Genomic DNA, 25430 nt, shown 5'->3' with positions numbered 1-25430 from the left:
GTCCAGCTGCTTGCTGCTCAAAAGCCAATAAAGAGGCAAGGTTGGTGGAAAGGAAAATCTGCTTTATCTCCAGAGACCTCCAACTGGTGAGGAGGGCAGACTCATGTCAAAAGGCTGACTCCTCCCCACCGATAATCAGTGGGCAAACACTTTTAAAGGGGAGTTTCAGGGGTGTACAAGCAGATGGAGGGGATTACATGCAGAAACAACACAGTCAGCTCTGACAGTCATCTTCAAATTGGTCCTTCGGTGGTCTGACCAGCATCATCCTGGTTGTTTTAAGTACAGTTCATTTTCAGTTCCAGAATCAATTTGTTCCCATTGCTTTGAGGCCAGTTCTTGGAATTGTGGCAGCTTAGGAAACAGCTACATTCTGATCGTCATGTAATTAACTTCTTCCACGTTATGGGGGGGATGTCTCAGCATCTATGAGAGGGTATGGCTCAGAATATTATCTATAGCTGCTGAAGAGGAACTAAAGGTCCTTGGCTTTGCTCAGTGACTAAACCATCATTATTTGGTCGTGTTTGACTGTTTTCCTTTGCTTCTGCATTTTCTCACTTCTCTGATTTAACTTATTTTTTGGCTCAAGTTTTTCTACAGGCAAAAAGCAGGTGGAGGACACGGGGCGGAGGTTCCATAGGGTCCTGCTCCGTGTCACAAGGAGTCAACCTGATCTCTGTCTGCAGCTCTGACCATGACACCACGAAGCCACAGGCTGAAAAGAGTGCTTGTGCCAGGGATGGGGGTCAGCCCAGGGGTGGCTGCAACCTCATCTCCTCACTCCCCTGGAAGCCCTGTTGGGAGGCAGCCGATCACATGCCTTCCTGGGATGTGCGTGGCTGTCACTGCCCCCTTACACGATGATCTGCCAGATCCTGTTATGAGTGAAATGAATGATGCCGTTGTCCTCACTGGCAACAGCCCGCGTCATACCATACAAAGGCCAACTGCTGCGTGTAGGGGACTGGTGGGGGAGTTCCCAGCCAAGGCACCTGGGAGCCACCCTGACAACGAGCTCTTTCAACTCAGCCTGAGGGGGAGCTGCTGGGGATGCAGACCGGCCCCCACCCAGATGCCCGGTGCTGCAGCGTCTAAACCGAGCATCCGGGGTGAAGCAGGAAATGAGGCCAGAGTGCAGCAGAGTCGGAGCTGTGTTCTCTTGGAGGAACAGACAGGGCAGGGTGACTCTTCGGGCTCCCTTAGACCCGGGCAGGGCTTGCCGACAGCTGGACAGGTAGCACCGTCCACACTGGGGCGTCCTCCCCTGTGACTCCCTCCATCTCACTCCTTCCTGCCCCTCCGCCCCCCTGACCGATGGTGGCCTTCCCGCCTCGCCTTCTTTTCCCCTCTGGTCCTGTCACCCTTGCCCTGTGGCTTCTCCGGAGAGGCAGGGAGAACAGGAGAAAGGAAAGGGGACACAGTGTGACTGTGTGACTGGGGCCTGAGGGCCGCTCAGGCAAAGACAGGAATGTGCAAATTTCCTTGTAGATGATCATCTTCAACACACACGTGCGCACACACATGCGCACACATGCATGCACACACACACGCGCATCTTCCCTGCATCTCTCCTCCAGGAATATTCTAGTCAGGAGTGAGGGCCTCAGGTTTGGAACGAGTTGCCCAAAGTCCTGGTTGAGGAATGTGCCTCCACTCACCTGACCTATAGTCGGGAGTCTTTGGGGAAAGTAGCAGAACCAAGTTCTCACCACCTTCCTCCAACTCAGCAGAGAGCCAGGTGTTAGGGGCTGTGACCCCTTGACTCCAGGCAGCCCACTGCATCCATAGCAGAACAGAACAAGTGCTCGAAAATGCCTGCATGAGGCTATGTATTCTTGACACCCTCCGGCACATCGTTCTCTGAAAAGCTGTGTTGAAAAAGCTAAGACTCCCTCTTCTTATCAGGCAAGGCCACCCTTTGATTCTTTTCTTTCCAATAAAGCAAACCACGGTCTTCCCAGGGGGCTCAGCAGTGGAGAATCCGCCTGCAATGCAGGAGACTCAGGTCCAATCCCTAGGTCAGGAAGATCCCCTGGAGAAGAACATGGCAATCCACTCCAGTATTCTTACGTGGGAAATCCCATGGGCAGAGGAAACTGGGCTACAGTCCATGCAGTCAAAGAGTTGGACGTGACTTAGCGACAGTGTCATGCGCTTATCAAGTGCAAGGGCTCTGGAGCTAGACTGCCTGGGTTTGAACCCTGACCCTGCTCCTTGGGAGCTGTGTGATCCTGGACAGGTTACTTAACCTCTCTGTGCTTCCGCAGTTTCCTCCTTAAAGTGGCTTTTGATGGTACCTAGCTCCTGGGTATTAGAGAAGGAAATGGCAACCCACTCCAGCGTTCTTGCCTGGAGAATCCCAGGAATGGGGGAGCCTGGTGGGCTGCCGTCTATGGGGTCGCACAGAGTCGGACACGACTGAAGCGACTTAGCAGCAGCAGCAGCAGCTCCTCGGTTGTGAGAATGGTCCCAGTTAGTGTGTATGTGGTGTGTAGAACTGTGGGTGACCCATGGCAATGACCTCATGGAGCAACTATAATGTGACAGTGTGTGTACCATTCCCTGCATGTCACCCATACAGGTTCCAGCTCTCTGCCCTCAGGCAGGCATCCTGCTCACCTCATAGCCCCAGAGGCGGCTTAGCTTGCCCTGCGGGGGGTGGGGTGGGGGGGTGGGGTGGGCAGCCAGGGCTCTGTGAGTCTGGGGATAACTGGATGAGGAGGGAATGAAGTTGTTAGGTTTTTTGTTGCTTTTCTTCGGGCAGAAAGAATCCATGGTGATGTCAGTCAAGACCTTATTTTGCAGTCGTGAGTTGGATGGTAGTTTTCCCCTAAGCTCTTTGACCTATAGACTCAAGGGGGCACTGAAGTTGGGGGGGCATCACAGGAGACCAGCAGGCTCCTCCCTCGGGGCAGAGCTGTGCCCAGCTCAGAGAAAGGGCACCGGGCTGAGGTGGTCCTGCCTAAAGTCACAGTCCACTTCTCTGGATCCCACCTGCTTCCCAGGGGCTAGGTGGCATTGCAGTGTCTCGGGTCCCCTACAGGGGACTTCCCACAGGTCTCCAGCAACAAACGCAGAGTTATCCACCTGGCATTGTGAAGACACCCGTGAGAGCTGCCCACAGAGGGCAACGGCAGCCTTCGGCACCGTGTTCACATCCTCCTGACATCAGCCTGATGGCTGTTTCCCATGGGGAACTGACATTTCCACTATGCGGCCAACCTTGTGAACTAACCTCCTGGGTACCCACCATTCCTGTCATGGGAGAGGGAGGACAGATAAGGGGGATGGATGCTGGCGGCAGAGGACGGGTTGGCCTTGAACAAGGAGGACCAATGTGGAGAAGCAATTGGCCCATCCATCTGAGGATGGGAAGCGGGTGTGGGTTTCCAGGGAGAGTGCGGGGACCAGATTAGAATGATGGCAAAGCAGTGCATTGGGCTGTGTGCGGGAGGGTCCAGCTGGACTCGGGGAAGCCTTGAAGTCTCAGCAGAACTGCTTGACTTGATTCTATAGGAAATGGCACGGACTTACATGGGAAGACATATGACTTGTCCTCGGGCTGGAGCCCAGCTACGAAACTTTCCCAGGTGGAGAGAGGGCAGGGGCAACCCAGGTCTGCAGGGAGACATGTATCCAAGCTACATCCTGCCAGCCCTATGGCTAAACCAAATCCTCATGGTGGGGATTATCCATTACTTTTTCTAGTTCTTTGAGATTCCTAATCCTCTTGGCCCTGAGCATGGATAATCCAAGGCTTACGTGCACATGATTTTTCACAAGCTTTCCCAAGACCTTGGTCTTGTCAGGAGGTGAAACTGAGGCCCTGGCTGGGGCGCGCCAGAGTCACTGAGGAGGGGGATGGAGCGTGTCCCGGCAGCTTCTAAACCTGTGGCTCTTTAGCATCTTACAGATCGAGGAGAGAAAGGATGCATTGAAGAGAGAATGTTTGGACAGACTCCATCTTAACGGCTTCTCAATAGAGGCGGGTGGGATTCCCACCCCAACCCCCATATTCCTCCAGCCCACTGGTCAGCAGAAGGCTGAAGGAAGCCCGAGGATCCAGCAGGATCAGAAAAAACAAACTTAATCCTTCACCATGTGGGTGGGGAAGGAGGAAGCAGTGAAGCTGAGATGGGGGCGTGGCTGCCCTGGGGGGAGGCCTGAGGGTGTGATGTCCCCAGGCCTGCCTGCCTCTCAGGAAGAGTGTGGGGTGCAGGGCATGGGGACCCTAAGAGGGGACTGGTCTCCCTGCGGGGGGATGGCAGGGGCTGCTGACCCGCCTGACTTCCTCCTCGTCCTCCCCGGAGCCGCCGCCCTTTACCTTCTGAGCAACCCCCTCCCCTGGGCTGTCTGCTGCTCTGTCTCCCAGGATCTGAGACTGTGTCCCGTCCCCGGCCAGGTGAGGACAGGAGCCTCAGCACCTGGAAGTGAGTGAGTGTGAACGCGAGTGTGTGTGCGGGAGGATGGGCTGGGACCACCACAGATCAGAGCTGGGGTGGGGGGGAGTAGAGAGCTTGTAGCCAGGTTGGGTGGGGGCACTACCTTGCACCCTGGAGTTCAAGGACCCGTCTGGGACCCATCATGGACCTCAACGCCCCCGGCGAGCGGCCAGAGCACGTCGGGCACCGACCGGAGGAGCCCGGGAGGAGACACAGGGTGAGTGAAGCCCTGAACGGACTGGGGGTGGCTGGGCTTGGTGGGGCGGGGAAAGAAGCCTGGGGTGCTCAGCAGACCCGCAGGCGGAATGAGAAGACTAAGGAAACCCGGCGAGTCCCGCCTCTCTGTCCCTCCCCTTGGGCTGCAGGGCAGCCAGGCTCCCCTGGGCCCTGTAGTATCAGGGGGCGCCGGGTAGGGGGCGCTGCCGAGAGGGGCGGCAGAGGTGCGAGGATCCGAGCCGCGCTGTGGCCCATGGACTGGCCCCAAAGGGGGCCGTGGGTGGTGGTGGTCGTCCAATGTCCGAGGGCAGGGCAGTGGGGGCCCCCAGACCGTGTACAGGGTTCCTGGCCCCTCGGGCTGTGGGAGGGGAGGCAGTGGGCGGAGGAGGCGGTCTACAGGAGACGCAAACCCCACTCCCAGGTGCTCAGGATGGCCGGGGCCCTGGAGAAACTCTGGAATGAATACGTGTGGGCCTGAGAGAACGGAGGTAGGAGGTGGTGTCACCGGATGGCATTTTCCTTATGTTTATTCCACCCGTGACTAATGCTAAACATTTGGAGGAAGAAGAGCTGGTGACCAGCAAGGTGAGGGAGGAGCGGGTGGCGGGTGGACCTGGAGGCCAGCTTGGCCGTCCCGGCTCCCCTTGCTTTTCCAGACCCGAGGACGGATTCCGGGTTCCTGGTGCACTCGCCGCTGCCGGTCACCCTCCTCCCAGCCGTCTGCCTCCTCCTGGCGGTGGCAGGGCCTCGCCTTATGTCCAGTCGGGAGCCTCTGAGTCGGGCAGGACCCCTCGCCGCCTACAACCTAGGCCTGGTGGTTCTCTCGGGGTGCATGTTCTATGAGGTAAGGCTGCTGGGGGACCCTGCAGTCCTAGGGTCTCTTCCTTGGGGGTGCCAGCGGATAAACAAAACCATGGTCTTCCCATGCAGACAACTGAGAAGCCCTGACGGGACCGGAGGGGCTGGAATTCTCAGTTATCTTTGGCTGCCGGGTCTTCCCTTGTTCAGTTGCTCAGTCGTGTCCAACTCTTTGCGACCCCATGGACTGCAGCACGCTGGGCTCCTGTCTTCCATTACCCCCCAGAGTTTGCTCAGATGCATGTCCACTGATGCTCTCGAACCATCTCATCCTCTGCCTCTCTTTTCTCCTTTTGCCTTCAGTCTTTCCCAGCATCATGGAGATGCAAACCTCCATCCACTTTCCTTAAATAAAAAAGTGGAAGTGAGCGGCGAGCCCGAATGGAATTCATTCTCCACCTGCACCTAAAAGCCACCACCTCCTGTTTCTGCCTGGGCTCTGATAACCTCACTTCCATTTTCTGAGCCCCAAACCCAGTGATCCTGCCAGATGTGTTGTTTGTCTCCCAATAGCAGAAGTGTCCAAGGTAGGGCTGTCTCTTACTTCTCCTTGTAAAGACAGGCCCCTCAGAATGTCTGGTACCATGTGGAAGAGGCTGACACCTTGTGAGACATGTCCGAGAGCTTGTCATTTAATTGTGGTGACAGATTACTCTGCTGCCCCCATGATCCTCTGAAAGCCTGCCATGCCCATGTTGGCTTCCTGCTCAGAAGTCCTCCATAGCGCTCTTGGCTGACAGGACTAGAATGAAGAGTCTCTCATTCAGGGAATTTTATTTGGTTCATCGAGGTGGCTCGGGGCTCAGAGCAGGGTCCAATGTGAAGTGTTTAATACCATTCTGGACTCATTTTCGCATGAGTAGACAATGATAAAATTTCAGTTTCTTAAAACAACCTTCAAGACCCTTCATGAGGGATTTTCCTGGCAGTCCTATGGGTAAGACTCCTCACTTCCACGGCAGGGGATGCAGGTTCAGTCCCTGATTGGGGAACTAAGATCCTGCATGCTGTGTGGCAGGTGGCCAAAAAGTAAAAAAAAAACAAAAATCATGAACCGATTCTGTTGGGTCTCTGCTCCTGTGGCTGCCCCTCTGCTGCTAGAGGCCTCCACCACCTCCCCACTGATCCCTCGCAGCCCCGGGAGTCAGGAGAAGTCCAGATACTCCTTCCAGCGTGCAACTTCCTCACTGTCTCCTCTGCTGCCCCACGGCCTCCTCATTGCCAGCTTGCTACCAGCTTCTGGAACACCTCCTGTTTCCTACTCATCCTGGAAAGCAAGGATGATTTCCTGTATCCTCAGGGGAGCACCCAACTTCTCAGGGGCGGGGCTGATGTGCGCACAGTTTCATGTCCCCTTCTGATTTAGGGTCTCAGGCAGAGTAGGTGTGGGTTTGTGGTCCATATTTACCCACATTAAAAACAAAACAAAACAAAACAAAACTGGAGACCAGCAAGATGTATGCAAGGCCAGCCTCTGAGCTAGCCAGAGCTCAGGGTTGACGTCATTGGCAGTTGTTCACCAAGTGTCAGTGAGGGCTGGGGAGGGATGCTGGTGTCCAGAATGTCCTCTTGGGCCTTCAACCAGTCAGGCTCTAGTGGGGTGGGGCAGGACAGGTATCATGCTTAATCTTTCCCTATTCTCTTCCTTCTAGTTCATGGCTACTTCGCTCCTGGCTAACTACAGCTACCTCTGCCAGCCAGTAGACTACAGCCAGAGCGAGCTTGGGATGAGGGTAAGACAGGCAGTGGGAAGGTTGGCCTGGAGATGTTACCAGAGTCCATGCTCGGTCTGCTCGCTGATAAGTGGGGAGAAGACGTGTTGAGGCAAGGAATACGCCTTTGATTGGCAAGATGGCAGACTAATGTCTCAAAATAGCCATCATAAAGGGGTGTGGATGCCAGGCTCTTTTATAGAACGGAGATGGGAGGGGGTGAGGAAACAAAGTAAAAAGGTCATTGATCTTGCATGTAAAGATTTCCCAGAATAGCCAGCCTGGGAGTGGGAGTAGAGGGGATGTGTTAACGTCTTCTTTCTTGCATCCATTCACAGGTGGGCAAGGTCCAGATGCCTCCATGAACAAAGGCACTTTGGTTTAACATTCAGGCAGAGGGGTAGGGTCCCCCGAGATGGGCTATTATATATGAACAGTATCCTTTTAGTGGACAAAAAGCAATGGGGAGAAGAAGTTAACGAAACAAGTCCAACACGTAGCCAGATTTTGTTCTCTGTAACAGCGAGAGGGTTCCTAGGATGAACTTTATAAAAACAAGGTGCCATCTCCTGAGTCTTCTGATGGGACTCAGTGAAGATCAGCTCAGTACAGGCTCAGAAGACCTCTGTGTGACTCTCAGCTCTGCCAGTTCCTTGCTGTGTGACCTTGGGTAGCTTCCCTGCCTTTTATGGGCGTCAGTTTTCTATCTATAAGATGGGGATAACACCTATTTTATGAAAGGAAACAATTGGATGAAGATTGAACAAGCTCATGTATGAAAGTGTTCACTCCTAGGCCTGGCACACATGGAATGTGTGGTAGCCAAGTGGTCAATATTTCTTTATTTTTAGCTGCTCTCTCAACTGGAAGCAGAACAAAAGGCTTCCTTGCAGTAAAAAAAAAAAAAAAAAACTTAGGCTTGGCTAGTCACCAGTGATTTGGGTATTGAATCAAGGGAGATTGAACGATGGACTCAAGTCTTGCTGCTCAAAATATGTTCCATGGGCCACAGATGGCAGGAACATCACTGGGAACTTGTTGGAAATGCAGAAATTCATGGCTTACCCCAGGAACATGAGTTCAGAATCTGCTTTTCAACAAACAAGATCCCTGAGTAATCTGTGTACTGGTTAAAAGTCACAGATCCTCTTTTTTTCTGTGCCAACAGTTATCTTCTTGCAGGCAGGTAGGCATTGTGTGGGCAGAGGGTGCAGGGGGACCGTCAGGGTTGGAGCCAAAGTCAGTGGTGCCAGGTCAGTGGTACCACCAGCTTGACAGCACTCTGACTGCACTTCCCTTCCCTGCCCAGCAGATGGCGAGCGTGTGCTGGTGGTGCTTCTCAAAGACCCTTGAATTACTTGACACAGTAAGTGCCTGTCCCTTGTAGAGAATTACCTCTGTCAGCCAGGTCTGGGTGGTTTTGAAGGCACTGTGAATAAACGCTCCAGCATCCCTGTTGGCTACACCTGAGGCTGATGTCAGAGTCAAACCTCAATCCCATGACCTGGAGAAAGAAGGATGCTCACTGATGAAGCATTTGCCTCCATTAGCAAGAAGGTTCCAGGCTAAGTGGTAATGGGAAGAGAAACGAACTGTAGAAACTGTTGTTATGTAGCAAGGGACATCAGACAGCAAAAGCCTTAAGTGTTTTTAGTAAAAAGAGTCCTGCTTGTGAATCCAGAAGTCTTGTGGGGGTGGGGTGAGGCCACAGTTTTGGGGGTGGTGATAAAGTCTCTCTCAAAGTGGGGTCTGAGTGAAGAACCTTAGGGAAATTGTCTGATGGTTCTCTGGGTCCTAGACCAGGTGTTTGACACCTGAGTTCTCTACCCAGTGCCCTGGGGTGGGGTGGGGGGTTGGTCAGGTTAATACTGAAAGATCCTAGCCTCTGAAGCCAAGTTATGTTCAAAATCCCAGCTTGGCCTCCTATTAGGTGTATAACCTTGAACAACTTGGGCTTCCTTGGTGGCTCAGCAGTAAAGAATCCACCAGCCAATGCAGGAGATGTGGGTTCGATCCCATAGTCGGGACGATTCCCTGGAGAAAGCAATGGCAACCCACTCCAGTATTCTTACCTGGAGAATCCCACGGACAGAGGAACCTAGTGGGCTACAGTCCATGGGGTCACAGAGAGTCAGACACCACTTAGTGACTGAACAACGGCAAAGAACAGCTTACTTAAATTCTTTGCCTCAGTTTTGCTGTCTGTAAAATGGAGATAAGTATAAACCGCATACCATTATGAGTGTTTATGTGAGCTTTTATACATACAGAGTACCTGGCACACAGAAGGGGCTGTCCAGGCATTTGACTGCGGTTATCACCCTTGAGTTTTAGCCTCCCTGTCAGTACAGCTGACAGAGTCACCCTGTCCCTGGTATCTGAGGCCCCAGGAGGAGTCTGGAGGAGCAGTGACCGCAGAGCTGAGCCTTCTCTTCCTCCACAGGTCTTATATTATGAAAGAAGCCTGAGCAGATCACCTTCCTGCACGTCTACCACCATGGCACCATGTTCTTCAGCTGGTGGGCTGGGGTCAAATACGTGCCGGGGGTCAAGGTGAGTGAGGGGTTTGGGCAGGACTTGGGGGGCAGACCTCTTTCTGCTGGACTGAGTGCCAGCTCGGGAGGCATGCAGCCCGGCTCCCAGGTTCCTCTTCTCTGTGGCCATGACTCCTGGCCACTGCTCCCACTTTCTCTCTGTTGCTCCCTGGAGCCTCCTAGTCACCCCTCCCTGGAGTGCGGGAGGAGGCACCTGGAGATGCCCAAGGCCATCAGCCCAGGGAGGGCAGGAGACGTTGTAAGCATCCTCATCTGGAATCCTTGTAACCCACAGCCCACCTTCATGACCTTGAGCGGCTCGTGTGGGACCCCCTTGTGATAGGGCCATCCCAGGGCTCGTCTCTGTGGGGTGTGCAGAGAGGGCTCCTTGGAAGACTGAAACTGGAAGAGAGAGCCCAGAGCACAGGCAAGCCCAGAGCCACTCACTTCCCTCCATCTTCCCACCCTACCCTGCAGCCTTCTTCGTCGGGATGCTGAACTCTCTGGTCCATGCCTTCATGGACCTGTACTATGGACTGGCCAGTCTGGGGCCCCGCCTGCGGCCCTCCCTGTGGTGGAAGCGGCACCTTACCGTCCTGCAGCTGGTGAGAAAGACCTGCTGGCTCCAGGGGCCTCAGCGGAGCCCCGGCTTCTATTCTCAACTGCACCAGCGACTTGTAGTCTGACCACGAAGAAGTCCTTCTCGTCTCTTCCTTAGCCTCTCAACTTGCGAGTTCTCAGCAACCATCTCGCCAGATCCTAGCACCGACCTGACTTCCTGACCTGATGTGAGGCCTGGAACAAGCGATTCTGGCCTTGGTCTCATCTTCCAGTGAAGTGAGGGGGCTGGGCTGTGTGCCTATGGACGGCTAATGTCCTGCGCGTCTGTGGTCACTGCTGCATCCCTGGGGGGCTGGGGCCCCTGTTGTTTGGGGAACACCATTGTCAAGTGAAGGTGACTGCCTGAGCCGTCCCTTTTGGGGCTCAGGATAGATGGAAGCGGTCATCAGTGTTGATGTGGCAGGGTGGGATGGGGACGAATGGGGGACCAGACCAGGAGCGGGGTCAGGAAGGTTCTTAGCGCCAGGAGAAGGAATGCCCGGGGTGGTGCTTCCTAGTTCTTCCTTGTCCTGAGCTCTGGGAGCCCAAAGGTCAAGGGGAGCATCTGCCTGCTCCTTTGCTTCTCACCCTCTCCCGTCGTCTCTTTCCCCTTGTACCTTCAGGCTCCCAGGGTCAGTTTGTGGCCATTGCCACCCACTCCCCCTACAATCTCTCTGCTGAGTGCCCCTTCCCTGTCGGGTTCAACGTGGCCGTCCTCCTGTACTCCCTCAGCCTCTTGGCCCTTTTCCTCCACTTCTACCAGTGGACATACCTGAGGAGCAAGCAGAAGAAATTGGCTTAAGGGGCAGGACCACGGACTGAAACCAACAGAGCTGTGCCCACAGAGAGCTCACATGCCACCTGGGCTGAGCAGATTCCTCTGGGCCTGAGTCTCCTCCTATGAGCAAGGGCAAGACTTGCCTCTATTCCAGAATCCAGGAAGACAGAAGTGGACTCAGCTTCTTAAACTCACTTCTCATGTGGATTTGTCACTGTTTGTACACCTCCTTTCAGATACACAATAGAAAGGGTGTATGTGTGTGTATGTAGGCGCTCAGTTGTGTCCGATTCTTTTGCAATCCCATGGACTGTAGCCCACTGGGTTCCTCTGTCCGTGGGATTCTCCAGGCAAGAATACTGGAGTGGGATGCCATTGCCTTCTCCAGGAGATCTTCCCAAGCCATGTCTGTTGTGTCTCCTGCTTTGGCAGGTGGGTTCTTTACCACTGAGCCACCTCTGCTAGACATGAGCCCCACAGGAGGAACTGTCTTACTCTCCATGTTCCCCAGACCTGGCACAGCACCTTAATAAGTAGGCTTTTGGATCCGTATCTTGCCCCACTGGTGGTCATGACCTCTGATGAAGAGCAGGGCTGGGAGCATGGAGAAAGTCAAGGCTGGCTTGATCTCTCACCTTGTGGGTTGAGACGGTGACTGAGAATGTCTACCCAGAAAGTGGGCCTGTGTGATTTCTAGTGTGGATGTGCAAACGTGTCCCCTGCATATCTCTCTGTTCTCTAGTGCCTGCATGTGTATTTACCAAGTTGTATATTTCTATGTGTGCGAGTGGGGTGGCAGACAGGGCTACACATACATGTCTGAATGTGTGTGCTAAGTCACTTCAGTCGTGTCTGACTCTTTGCAACCCTGTGGCCTGTAGCCCACCAGGCTACTCTGCCCATGGGATTCTCCAGGCAAGAATACTGGAGTGGGCTGCCATTGCCACCTGCAGGGGATCCTCCCAACCCAGGGATCGAACTCTCGTCTTTTATGTCTCCCTCTTTGGTAGGCAGGTTCTTTACCACTAGTGCCACCTGGGGAGCCCCATATGTCTGAATACTTGTTTTCAAATACATGTATATGCTTACATTTATGATTTTATTTGTTGATATTTTTAATTGCCTCTTCCATAAATCTTGGAAAGTGCCACTCTGATGAATAAAAGCTGCTGGGATCTATAACCCTTCTGTCCCAGTGGGAGACACAGAAGTCCATGAGAAACCTCTGAATACATGTTTCACTGACAACCTCCAAACAGGGATGTGAAAAAAATGAGGGATGGGGTAAAACAAATGCCGTCCACTTCACAGAGAGAGACGGAGGCCTAGCAAAAAGAAGTGTACAATTGGGGTCACGTGGGATGTTGGGAGCAAACGTCTGCTGGGCTGTTTAAGACTGAACTGAATGGGTGTCTGGAATGCGGTTTTCCTGGGAACTGTGGCAAAGAACATTTGGCGCAGTGGTAAAGCATCTACCTGCCAATGCAAGATACACAGAAGACGTGGGTTCTATCCCTGGGTCGGGAAGATCCCCTGGAGGAGGAAGTGGCAGCCCACTCCAGTATTCTTGCTTGGGAAATCCCATGGTCAGAGGAGCCTAGCCGGCTACAGTCTGTGGGTTGCAAACAGTCGGACACAACTGAGTGACTGACCACGCATAAGCACACACTCCTCTATGCCTGCAAGATGCTGTTTCTCCTTTATAATCTCTCCCCTAACACTTTCCTTCACTGAGGAGGTTTTTATTTTGTGATGCCTCAACAGTTAAGAACGTTAAAGACCCGCTGAAGTTTCTGCAGGGCTGTTTGGGGACTATTTATCCATCAGGTACTCTAGTTAATTAACTCAAGCTAGGCAGGGCTGTATCCTGTGGACAAAACGCTCAGAGAAAATTCCCTCCTAGTTACGCAGGATATGAATGCCTCCCACACACTTTTGCACAGCAGGTTGAGTGTCTTCGCAGGTGGGGGGCTTATTTTAAGGCAATCTTAAAAAAAAAAAATCCCACACCGGAGTAAGGTCTGTTCGTTTGCTTAGCAGCCAGGATAAAGGAAGGATGAGTCATCCCAGAGTTCAGAGCTAATATTTATCCTTCGTGACTGCCTCTCCTGATTAAGCAGCGCAAGAGGAAGTGCTGTATGTCCTGGGTCACGTCTGAGTGAAATAAGATTTTGGCGGGGAGAACCTGGCGTGAGAAAGCACGGTGGACGAGGGTTTGGGGAAAAATTCTCAGGGAGCTGGAGGTGTCCATCCTCTTTTTTAAATCCTGAGCTTTGTTGTGGTGACTCTACCTGGTTCAGGGCTGCTGAGCAGGATATTATATATCAGGGTAGAAAGGTGGTGTGAGATTACAAAACAAAGTTATTTGGATTTATCAAAACACAGCCAGATTCCTAATTAATATGGTGGGAGTTCATCTCTATGAATGTTTAAAGATAACGGGAAGCAAGAGTGATGGTTAGATTTTTAAATATAGAGCGTGAGTTCATGCTGCATGGCTTCAGTTGTGTCCAACTCTTTGCGACCCCATAGACTGTAGCCCGCCAGGCTCCTCTGTCCATGGGATTCTCCAGGCAAGAATACTGAAGTGGGCTGCCATTTCCTTCTCCAATCACATAGGATGTTGCACTTCTATTAAAATGTTCTCCAAGCCAGCAGCCTCCAACCAGGCCATACTTGAAGCCTTCCCTTTTCCCACTATGGAGCTTTCCTATCTGTCTGCCTTTGAATCACTGCCAAAATACAGTGATTCCTGCTCTAGGCAGCTCTGAATAAACAGCCTTCACTTGTTCCTGTTGGGTCTGGCTTTGGTTATTTCCACATTGAGAAGTCTTCTGGGCATGCACCTTAAGGCCAGAGGGTGTTATGGTCTACTTACACTAGGGAGGACCCAAGATATTGCCCCAAATTTTCCTATGACTTTCCTCTAGACCAGAAGGTAGGCTTGCCAGATAAAAGGAGGAGTCCCAGATACACCTGAACTTAAAAAAAAAGAAAGAAAGAAAGAAGAAAGAAAATTTTTAGTGTAAATATGTCCCAAGCATTATTTGTAATATACTTATGCTAAAAAATGTATTTGTTGTTTACATGAAATTCAAATATAACTAGGTATCCTATATTTTTATTTGCTAAATCTGGTCATCCTATAGGAGCAATTCTCAGGCTCCACTCTCACAGGTGGAAACAAAAAGTTAAGAAAAAGAAGGAGAGAGAGGTGGCCTGGCGGGGCTACAAGAAGCTTCAGAGCTAACAGGAGGGGGAACACGCTGGAGGTGATGCAGGAAGCCCTTCCAGGATTGAATGAGGATTCAGCATCATCTCACGGGCTTTCCAGGCTGGAGAAGGGATGCCAAAGAGAAGTGACTCTTCCAGTTCATTGCAGCACTGATTACAATAGCCAAGATGTGGAAACAACCCAACAGAGGAATGATAGAGAAGATGTGGTATGTATATATAATGGAGTATTCAGTTCAGTTCAGTTCAGTCGCTCAGTCGTGTCCAACTCTCCGCGACCCCATGAATCACAGCACGCCAGGCCTCCCTGTCCATCACCAACTCCCGGAGTACACTCAAACTCATGTCCACAGAGTCGGTGATGCCATCCAGCCATCTCATTCTCCGTCTTCCCCTTCTCCTCCCGCCCCCAACCTTTCCCAGCATCAGAGTCTTCTCCAGTGAATCAACTCGTCGCATGAGGTGGCCAAAGTATTGCAGTTTCAGCTTTAGCATCAGTCCCTCCAATGAACATCCAGGATTGATCTCCTTTAGAATGGACTGGTTGGATCTCCTTGCAGTATAAGGGACTCTCAAGAGTCTTCTCCAACACCACAGTTCAAAAGCATCGATTCTTCGGCGATCAGCTTTCTTCACAGTCCAACTCTCACATCCATACATGACCACGGGAAAAACCATTGCCTTGACTAGACGGACCTTGGTTGGCAAAGTAATGTCTCTGCTCTTTAATAAACTATCAAGGTTAGTCATAACTTTCCTTCCAAGGAGCAAGCGTCTTTTAATTTCATGGCTGCAATCAGCATCTGCAGTGATTTTGGAGCCCAAAAAAATAAAGTCTGATACTGTTTCCACTGTTTTTCCATCTATTTACCCAGCCATTAAAAATAATGAAATCGTGCCATTTGCAGCAACCTAGATGGACTTAGAGATGGTGTTCCAGAGGGGAAGGATGGGGGAAAGGGAGAATTAGGGAGTTTGGGATGGACGTGGACAGACCGCTATATTTACAATGGATCACCAGCAGGGACCTACTGTATAGCACAGGGAACTCTGCTCAATGTCATGTGGTGGCCTGGATGGGATGGGAGACTGGGGGAGAATGGATATACGCATATGCGTGGATGAGTCCCTTTGTTGTCTGCCTGAAACTATCACAACGTTGTTAACTGGCTATGAAAGTCAAAGTGTCGTCTCCGACTCTTTTCGAGCCCATGGACTGTAGCCCGCCAGGCTCCTCTGTCCATGGGATTCTCCAGGCAATAATACTGAAGTGGATTGCCATTTCCTCCAGGGCATCCTTTCTGACCCAGGGATTGAACCCAATTGATCCAATCCAATCTCTTGCATTACAGGAAAATTCTTTACTGTCTGAACCACCCCAGTTCAGTTCAGTTCAGTTCAGTCGCTTAGTCGTGTCCAACTCTTTGCAACACCATCGACTGCAGCACACCAGGCCTCCCTATCTATCACTCCCAAGAGCTTGCTCAGGCTCATGTCCATCACATCAGTGATACCATCCAACCATCTCATCCTCTGTCATCCCCTTCTCCTCCCACCTTCAATCTTTCCCAGCATCAGGGTCTTTCCTAAACGAATCAGTTCTTCACATCAGGTGGCCAAAATATTGGAACTTCAGCTTCAATATCAGTCCTTCCAATGAATATTCAGGACAGATTTCCTTTAGGATGGACTGGTTGTATCTCCTTGCAGTCCAAGGAACTCTCAAGAGTCTTCTCCAATGCCACAGTTCAAAGGCATCAATTCTTCGGCGCTCAGCTTTCTTTATAGTCCGACTCTCTCATCCATACATGACTACTGGAAAAACCATAACCTTGACTAGACAAAGTAATGTCCTTGTTGGCAAAGTAATGTCTCTGCGTCTAGGTTGGTCATAGCTTTTCTTCCAAGGAGCAAGTATCTTTTAATTTCATGGCTGCAATCACCATCTGCAGTGATTTTGGAGCCCCCCAAAATAGTCTGCCACTGTTTCAACTGTTTCCCCATCTATTTCCCATGAAGTGATGGGACCAGATGCCTTGATCTTAGTTTTTTGAATGTTGAGCTTTAAGCCAACTTTTTCACTCTCCTCTTTCACTTTCTCAAGAGGCTCTTTAGTTCTTCTTCACTTTCTGCCATAAGGGTGGTGTTATCTGCATATCTGAGGTTGTTGATATTTCTACCGGAAATCTTGATTCCAACTTGTGCTTCATCTAGCCCAGCATTTCTTATGATGTACTCTTCATATAAGTTAAATAAGCAGGGTGACAATACACAGCCTTGACGTACTCGTGTCCCTATTTGGAACCAGTCTGTTGTTCCATGTCCAGTTCTAACTGAACCACCCTGGAAGCCTGTAAACTGGCTCTGCATGCGTGCTAAGTTGCTTCAGTTGTGTCCAACTCTGCATCCCCATGGACTGTAGCTTGCCAGGCTCCTCTGCCCATGGGATTCTCCAGGTGAGAATACTGGAGTGGGTTGCCCTGCCCTCCTCCAGAAACTGGCTTTACTCCAATATAAAGTTTAAAAATTTTAAAAAGAAGTGATTATTCTGCTGCAGGAGTATGCGATCAAGACACATCTAGGCCTGGAAGTGGAGGCCTGCTTCTCACCAGGGCTGCAGAGGCATTTCTGTAGGCACTGGTCCCCACACACCCACCCCAACCTTCATACCAACCCATGAAGAGGAAAGGGGATGGGAAGAAGAGACTGAATGCGATTGTTATCGAGCTGAAATGATGTTTCAGGCCTTCTAGGGGAGTGTGTTGACATTGCTGAATTTAGCTGGTTTCCCTGGAAAAGACAACATTATTTTTCTGCAGTTAGCATGGAACCTCACTATTAAAAAGCAAATCCAGTGATCAGAACATTTTTAGGATTTAACACTTTGTACATACAAGTCCAGTGTCTGTGAGGCATTTGGACATTGATACTCACCATATACATGGCCTTCAAGTCTTTTTAAGCACTGACTGGAGATCCATGACTTCTTTTTTTTTTTTTCAATTTTATGGATGAATGGATAAAGAAGATGTGGTTCATATAGACAATGGAATACTACTCAGCCATAAAAAAGAATGAGATAATGCCATTTACAGCAACATGGATGAACCTAGAGATTATCTTACTAAGTGAAGTAAGTCAGAAAGAGAAAGATAAATACCGTATCATGAGACTTACATGTGGAATCTAAACTGAGACACAAATAAGCATATCTATGAAAGAGAGCCAGACTCACAGACATAGAGGACAGACTAAGGCAGATGGGGGACAGGGGAACGGATGAAGCGGGAATTCGGGATTAGCAGATGCAAGCTATTATATCTAGAATGGATGAGCAACAAGGTCCTACTCTATAGCACAGGGAATTATATTCAATATCTTGTGATAAACCACAATGGAAAAATATTTTTTAAAAAAAGTGTGCCTATATACATACAACTGCACTTTGCTGTACATAGAAATTAACACTGCACTGTATTAATAAGTCAACTATACTTCAGTAAAAATAAATAAACCCAGATTTCTCTGATTCCAAAGCCTGTGGTTTTCCCACACTGCATGACCGCCCAGCCACCACATTTCTCTATTTCACGAGAAATTCCTGCATCCCTTGGTTGGCTCTAATTATAGTCTTTCTAAAAAGGAATGTGCTGGGCCTTCTTCCTGGCATGAACTGCACCTCGCTGGGAATGCCAGGCGTCTTTAACATTTCATTTATTAATAAACACTTACATAATACTGCTTCTGTGTGCCAGACTCTGGGTTCGGGCAGTGTGCACACATTAACTCAATCTCTATAACAATAAATGGTCATGAAAATGAGTACTGGTGAAGCACCATTATTATTGCTATCATCTGACAGGTAATGGAGCAAAAGTACAGAGAAGTTAACTGACTTTCCCAAGGTCACACAGCAGGTAAGTTTGCAAAACCAGGATTCATGTCAATTGTCATGCAGTGTGACCCCCTTTCCTTTAAGAGATTCAGACTTCTCATCCTAACCTCTACCCTGACTACCTCCTATGAGTGCTGAGATAGGGGAGGTCAAGAACTTGGAACACCCCCAAAGAATGGTCCTGGAAAAGCCCAAATCTTTAAAAAATATGTATCTTAAGATAATATCATATGATACCCCTTATATGTGGAATCTAATAAAAAACTATATAAAAAAGCTTATTTACAAAACAAATTGACTCACAGACCTCGAAATCAAACTCGTGATTACCAAAGGGGAAACGTGAAAGGAAATGATAAATTAGGAGATTGGGACTGACATATATACACACTACTATGTATAAAAAAAGGCAACTAATAAGGACCTACTGTACAGCACGGGGAACTCTACTCAATATTCTGTAATAACATATATGGGAAAGGAATCTAAAAAAGAACGGATATATATATATATGTGTACAACTGATTCACTTTGTTGTACACCTGAAAATAACACAACATCACAAGTTAACTATACTCCAAAAAAAAATTAAAAATGTAATACTTCCCTGGTGGTTAGCCCATTTGTCACAACCGCTGAGCCCTCGTGCTTTGAATCTGTGCTCTGCCACAAGAGAAGCCTCGGCAGTGAGAAGGCCAAAGATCGCAACTAGAGAGTAGCCCCCGCTCGCCACAACCAGAGAAAGCCTCTGTGCAGCCACAGAGACCTAGAACAGTCAAAAATAAATACATCAATAAGTTTAAAAGTACATATACACGTATTGTAAGTGAAAACTGGCTCGGCCCAGCTATAACTCCTGGAAACTCTCAGTTCTGGCTTAAAAAAAAAAAAAAAGGCCATTTTAAATTGTTAGTGTTTGGAAAATGCTTGTGGCCTCTAGGAAGACTCCTTCTTTCCTTTCTTTTCTCTTTTTTCCCCTAAACATTTATCTATTTAGCTGCACCGAGTCTTAGCTGCGGCACGCAGAATTTTCGGTCTTTGTTTAGGCATGTGGGAACTAGTTGCCTGACCAGGGATCGAACCCAGGCCCCCTGCATTGGGAGCGTGGACTCTTAACCACCAGATAACCAGGGAAGTCCCCAAGGTTCCTTTTTTGAGATTGAAAAACCAGCTCTCTAGTCTTGGTGGTATTAACTCTCATTGCAATAGCTTTCTCTCCCCGACATGCTCTGTCATCTCAGACAAGGGCCCTTGCAGGGGATGGAGGAGCCTCCTGGCAGTGTCCGCTTTGAGGAAACAGCTGAACTCAGCTGGGAAGACACCCATCAGTGGAAACTCTCTGCCTCTTGCAGTCACTTGGTTTTGGCAAGATGCTGGACGTCCCGCCTTTCAGAGATTCTTGTGTGCTAACAGGCAGTGTCCCCGGAACTCCTCAACCATTTACATCTTTGTCACTGGCTTTTCCCCATCAGGTCTAGCAGGGACCTGGCATGACCAAGGGCAGAATGGGAGGCGGGTAGAGAAAGTTAGAAAGAGAAACCCAGCGAAAGCCCCCTCTGCCCTACACTGGATCAGAGGAGATGCCCTAATAGCGCATAACAATAATCAGCAGCTGCTGGGCCTCACCACTCACTTCGCAACCAACCTCGGGCGATTTGCTTAACTGCATGAGCTCTCAGCTTCCGTGTCTGTGCTCAGACGCTCAGTCGTGTCCGACTCCTTGCTCCCCGACCAGACTTCTCTGTCCATGGGATTCTCCTGGCAAGAATGCTGGAACGGGTTGCCATGCACTCCTCCAGGGGATCTTCCTGAGCTAGGGATCAAACCTGCATTTGCTTCTCCTGCATTGGCAGGTGGATTCTTTACCACTAGTGCCATCTATATATTAGGATCAATAATAGCAGCTACCTCTTAGGGTTGTTATTGAGGATTAAACGCCATAGTGTATGTAAAAGGCATAGTTCAAGCCACATAACGGGAACTCAAGAAATGTGGGCTATGACTATATAACAGACACCAGCTTAATGCAATTTGCTATTTTTAAAATTCACTTTATTGAAGTATAACTTTTTTTATTACCCAGCATATCTTGGTAAAATACAGTAAGGCATCTTGTAAAATAATTTTTGTAGTATTTTTGTGGAGTAGGCTAAGCTGCTCTAAGAAAGAGAGGCAAAGTGCAATGAATCAAAGAACAATGAAGCTTATTTGTCTCCAAGTAACAGTTCAAGGTGAGTGCCCAAGTAGTGAAGTACAGTTCATTCACAATGTCATGCTATTTCTGCTGTACGGCAAACTAATTCAGTTATACACACACACATACACATTCTTTTTCATATTCTCTTCCATTATGGTTTATCACAGGATATTGAATGTATTTCCCTGTACTATACATGGGTGCAGTCACTTCAGTCACGTCCGACTCTTTGTAACACTATGTGCTGTAGCCCACCAGGCTCCTCTGTCCATGGGATTTCCCAGGCAAGAATACTGGAGTAGGTTGCCATTTCATTCTCCAGGGGAGCTTCCCGGCCCAGGGATCAAGCCCACACCTCTCACATCTCTTGCAGTGGCAGGCAGGCTCCTTGCCGCTAGTGCCACCTGGAAAGCCTGTGCTGTGCAGCAGGACTTTGTTTATCCATTCTATGTATCATAGAACATCTGCTATTTTATGTGAGCCCCCTTACACCTATGAACCCCAAGACGTATTTCCAATTTTACAGATTTAAAAAAAGGTGTAGGGTAACTCACTTTCCCAGGCCATGTAGCTAATAGTCAGATGTGCAGAGTGAGACTCAAAGTCTTGGTTTTCTGCTTTTCAGTGTCACACTTATTATGTTGCCTGGCGACAGTGTTAGCAGTAAACTTCCTCCACCAAAACACATTCATACACCCTGCATCTTGTTCCTGAGCTCCAGGAGAGCAGTCTTTACAACTTGGTCGCTGGTTTTCAATATTACCCAGTATAGTAGAACAACCCTAGGGAGCTGAGGTGAGCAATGCAGTTCAAGAGGTAAAATACCATGGGGAGTTTGCCAGCCATTTCTCTCTTGGCAGAGATAAAGGCTTGAAGCTGAGTTGAGGTGTCCAATGGGTGGTGGCTGAGTGCCATCAGAAAGTGTGAAAGTCTATTATGACCCTCAATGTCATATTCCTACCCAGCGGCATCAGCCTGCTAAAAATAAGATAGCTATCTCCCAAGATTAATTAAAAAAATAAAAAAGGAAGAAGCTGGGAAGGTGGGGGTTTCGGCACTGGTCTGGGGAAGGGGAACTAGAAGACGACAGACATTAAAATAGAAGCTGATGAACACTGTGTAATTTCCAACAGTTGATAATGTCACACTGAAAGGTTGGTGGTTCTGCTGAGATAATTGCCATTCCCCAGATTACTGTCTTGACCAGAGAAAGAAATGATTGCTGTGTGTGAGACATCATGCTGCCTCTAGCTTCTTGAAACGTGGCAGTGATTAATGAGAGACTAGGCTTGAGATTTGCAAATCTTTCACCTAGAGTTGGGGACTTTCAGGAATAGAGGGACAGTTCCTAAGAAGAAGAAAACATGATAAACTGTACTCCACAGACAGACTGAGATGCTTATGGAATGACTCAGTCTTCAGAGAAAGCCTGGATCTGAAAAATGATGACTTAACCCTATTGACCTCTTAAGGTTGTTTCCCCTCCCCCCACCCCTTCCTGCAGAGAGTCAAGCCCAAATACTCATTGCAAGGACTGATGCTAAAGCTGAAACCCCAATATTTGGCCATCTGATGCAAAGAATCAACTCATTGGAAAAGATCCTGATGCTGGGAAAGATTGAGGGCAGGAGGAAAAGGGGGCAACAGAGGATGAGATGGTTAGATAGCATCACCAAATCAACGGACATGAATTTGAGCAAACTCCAGGAGATAGTGGAGGACAGAGGAGCCAGGAATGCTGCAGTCCATGAGGGTCACAAAGCGTCAAACACTAACAATACTAATAGTTATTGAGTGCTTATGATTCTTCAGGCATTCAATATGAAGGTAGGGCTTCCCTGGTAACTCAGTGGTAGAGAATCTGCCTGCCAATGCAGGAGACACAGATTCAGTCCCTGTGTGGAGAAAATCCCCTGGAGAAGGCAATGGTAACCCACCCCATTATTCTTGCCTGGGAAATCCCATAGACAGAGGAGCCTGGCGAGCTATAGTCCATTGGGTTGCTAAGAGTCAGACACAACTGTAACTAAACCATAACAAGTTTCTATTAGCATCTTTATTGGACGGATGGAGAAACAGCCTTCGACAGGTTGAGTGTCATGTTGAATAGGAGGTATTGCCAGCTCTCGGACCAGACCTAGCTCAGTCGGGATCCGAGCTCATATCCTGCAGAATGTAGCTCCCAGCCCCTGAATTCCTCATGCGCCACAGCATCCAGAAAAAGGACGAGACTCCTACGGAGGCTCATTCTCCAGGACAGTGGTTCTCAAGCTTTGGTTACATCAGAATCACCTGGAGAGCTTGTTAACATACAGATTCTTGGGCTTGATTTCCCCGTATTCTGATCCAGTAGGTCTGGGAGGGGCTTGGACATTATATTTCTAATGAGCTTCCAGATCGTCTGGTCTCTGCTGGTCCATGGACCACACTTTGAGTAGCAAGCCCCTGGAGGCCACCCCACCTCAGCCCCTACCTCCAGGTCTAGTCACATTGAAACTGTGGCTGAGCCCTAATCCTGTTCCATGACCAAAGCATCTTTTAATAAAATTAGAATAAAGAGGATTTATTTTGAGAGACATTGAGAAAAATAGGGACTGTCTGGCCTGCATGAATCGTGTAGTGACCACATGTTTTCCTCCCAGACTTAGAAGGGATAGTTCTTATATAAGAGTAAAACGGTTTTACATTTGCTTAGCACTTTAAAAATAAAGTGTTATTTTCATATACCTGGATACATAACCTAAACTCATAAATATATTGTCACACCATGCGGGCCATAATCTAGCTCAACAAGCCATGAAATATACTCAGAAAATGCCTTCCTTGATCTGGAGGCCTAAGCAGAGAAATCAGAGTTGTAGTCATTACTAAGAAAGGGAAAAAACAAATTCAAATGGCTCTAACCCTAAAAATCTGTAAAGCTCCTGGTTCACGATTTCAAAGTTAGAGGGCTTTCATGTTATGTCAGTGAATACCACAGTGAGATGGGCTGAGGAAGGAAGATGGACATTAGAAAAAGAGAGACCAAGAGTCCCAGTGCATCCCTGGCTTCCCTTGTGGCTCAGCTGGTGAAGAATCCGCCTCCAATGCGGGAGACCTGGGTTCGATCCCTGGGCTGGGAAGATCCCCTGGAGAAGGGAAAGGCTACCCACTCCAGTATTCTGGCCTGGAGAATTCCATGGACTGTATAGTCCATGGGTCGCAAAGAGTTGGACACGACTGAGCGACTTTCACGGAGAAGGCAATGGCAAGCCACTCCAGTACTATTGCCTAGAAAATCCCATGGATGGAGGAGCCTGGTAGGCTGCAGTCCATGGGGTCGCTAAGGGTCGGACACGACTGAGCGACTTCACTTTCACTTTTCACTTTCCACTTTGACACATTGGAGAAGGAAATGGCAACCCACTCCAGTGTTCTTGCCTGGAGAATCCCAGGGACGGGGGAGCCTGGTTGGGCTTCCGTCTATGGGGTCACACAGAGTCGGACACGACTGAAATGACTTAGCTTAGCAGAGCGACTTTCACTAATGCTTCCCTAACCCTGCAGCTGGAGGGAGCGGACACCTTCACTCACCAGGGCTAGGCCTCCTTTGAACCTCGAAACCCTGTCCATCTGGGTCACTTTCCTTTCTCCCTTTGGCCTCTGAAAAGCCTGGGACCCATTAATGAATTTATTCCTGGATTATATTAGGGCAGGAGGGAGGGAGAGAAAAAGCCACTCTCCAGATGAGAACCTTGATTTGTGAATGTCTCCCCTTTTAATCCCTCTGAACAGGAAACCACTGTAACAGACTCTGTGGTTTCGCTCAGGATCTGGGTCAATTTCAGTGTAATCTCTCCTTTCCTCTAACCGTCAGCCTGGCCTCCTGCTTTCATCTCTTAAAGCAGCAAAGACATCCTCCCCCCACCCACCCCCGGCTTGGAACACCCCACAAACACAAACTCATTTGTTTTGCACGGGTGTTTTGCCTGACTCTGCCTTGGCCGCTCTATCAAACAGGAAAGAAAGGCCATTTCCAGAATTTCCTCCCCAAGGTGTTGGATTGAGGAGCAAGTGAGAAAGGAGAGGATGGGGTGTGGGGAGGGGGGAGAACAGCTGCTCCTCTCATTAAGATGTTTTTCACCCCAGATCTGCAAGGGGAATGCATCTGGGAGAGAGGATTAGGTGAGAGAGGGCTTTGCTGATTAATACTCTATTGTTCATTATTGCACACTTACATAGCCTGAGGTCTATTATTTAAAAGTAACGACCACAGGATCATATATTAATACTTTGTAACATTCAGTAGTAAGACTCAGTCTATCCAAGACTTACTAATCGCCTTTTCCTCCTAACTTTTTAAGAAATTACTTTGGTTTATTTCAACCATGTTTCCTTCTCTTTGACTCTCCCTGGTCCAGTTAAGAAGTCCCCGAGCCCTCTCCCCAGACTCTGGATACCTTGGTGTTTCCTTAGAAAGATGCTGACTAATGAGTCGTGGGCAGGGGTTCCCCTGGTGGCTCAGTGGTAAAGAATCTGCCTGCCAATGCAGGAAACATGAGTTTGATTCCTGGTCCGGAAAGATTCCACATGCCGCAGAGCACCTAAGTCGGTGTACCACATCCATTGAGCCTCTGCTCTAGAGCCCGGGGGCCTCAACTAATGAAGCCCTTGTGTTCTAGAACCTGTACTCCCCAACAAGAGAAGCCATGGCAAGGAGAAGCCCGCTGCCATGAAGGGTAGCCCCTGCTGGCCACAACTAGAGAAAAGCCTCTGCAGCAACAAAGACCCAGCACAGCCAAAAATAATAAATTAAATTAAAAAAGAAATTGGAGATCTCTCCACAGTGCCCGGGGATGTGCTGGAGAAGCCCTGCCAGAGTGCCTAGGGTTGCTTTAGAGATGGGGTCCCCACTGCAGAGCTCTCTTCCCCTTGGCAGGAAGGGCAGAGGCTGAGCTGAGCTCTGGCCAATGGGGAACACT

At 49.4% G+C, this 25430-nt stretch overlaps 1 pseudogene; it reads left to right on the top strand.

Moving 5' to 3' along the window:
- The first annotated feature begins 4587 nt into the window (after positions 1-4587).
- On the top strand, positions 4588-11167 carry LOC148777726 (very long chain fatty acid elongase 4-like; annotated as a pseudogene).
- Positions 11168-25430: the final 14263 nt, after the last annotated feature.

Source organism: Moschus berezovskii, chromosome 6 (assembly GCF_049115385.1).
Source record: "Moschus berezovskii isolate FMDL1 chromosome 6, NW_MosBer_1.0, whole genome shotgun sequence".
Classification (NCBI taxonomy): domain Eukaryota; kingdom Metazoa; phylum Chordata; class Mammalia; order Artiodactyla; family Moschidae; genus Moschus; species Moschus berezovskii.
Note: the sequence above shows the minus strand (reverse complement) of the source record. Positions and strands in the feature narration are given on the sequence as shown.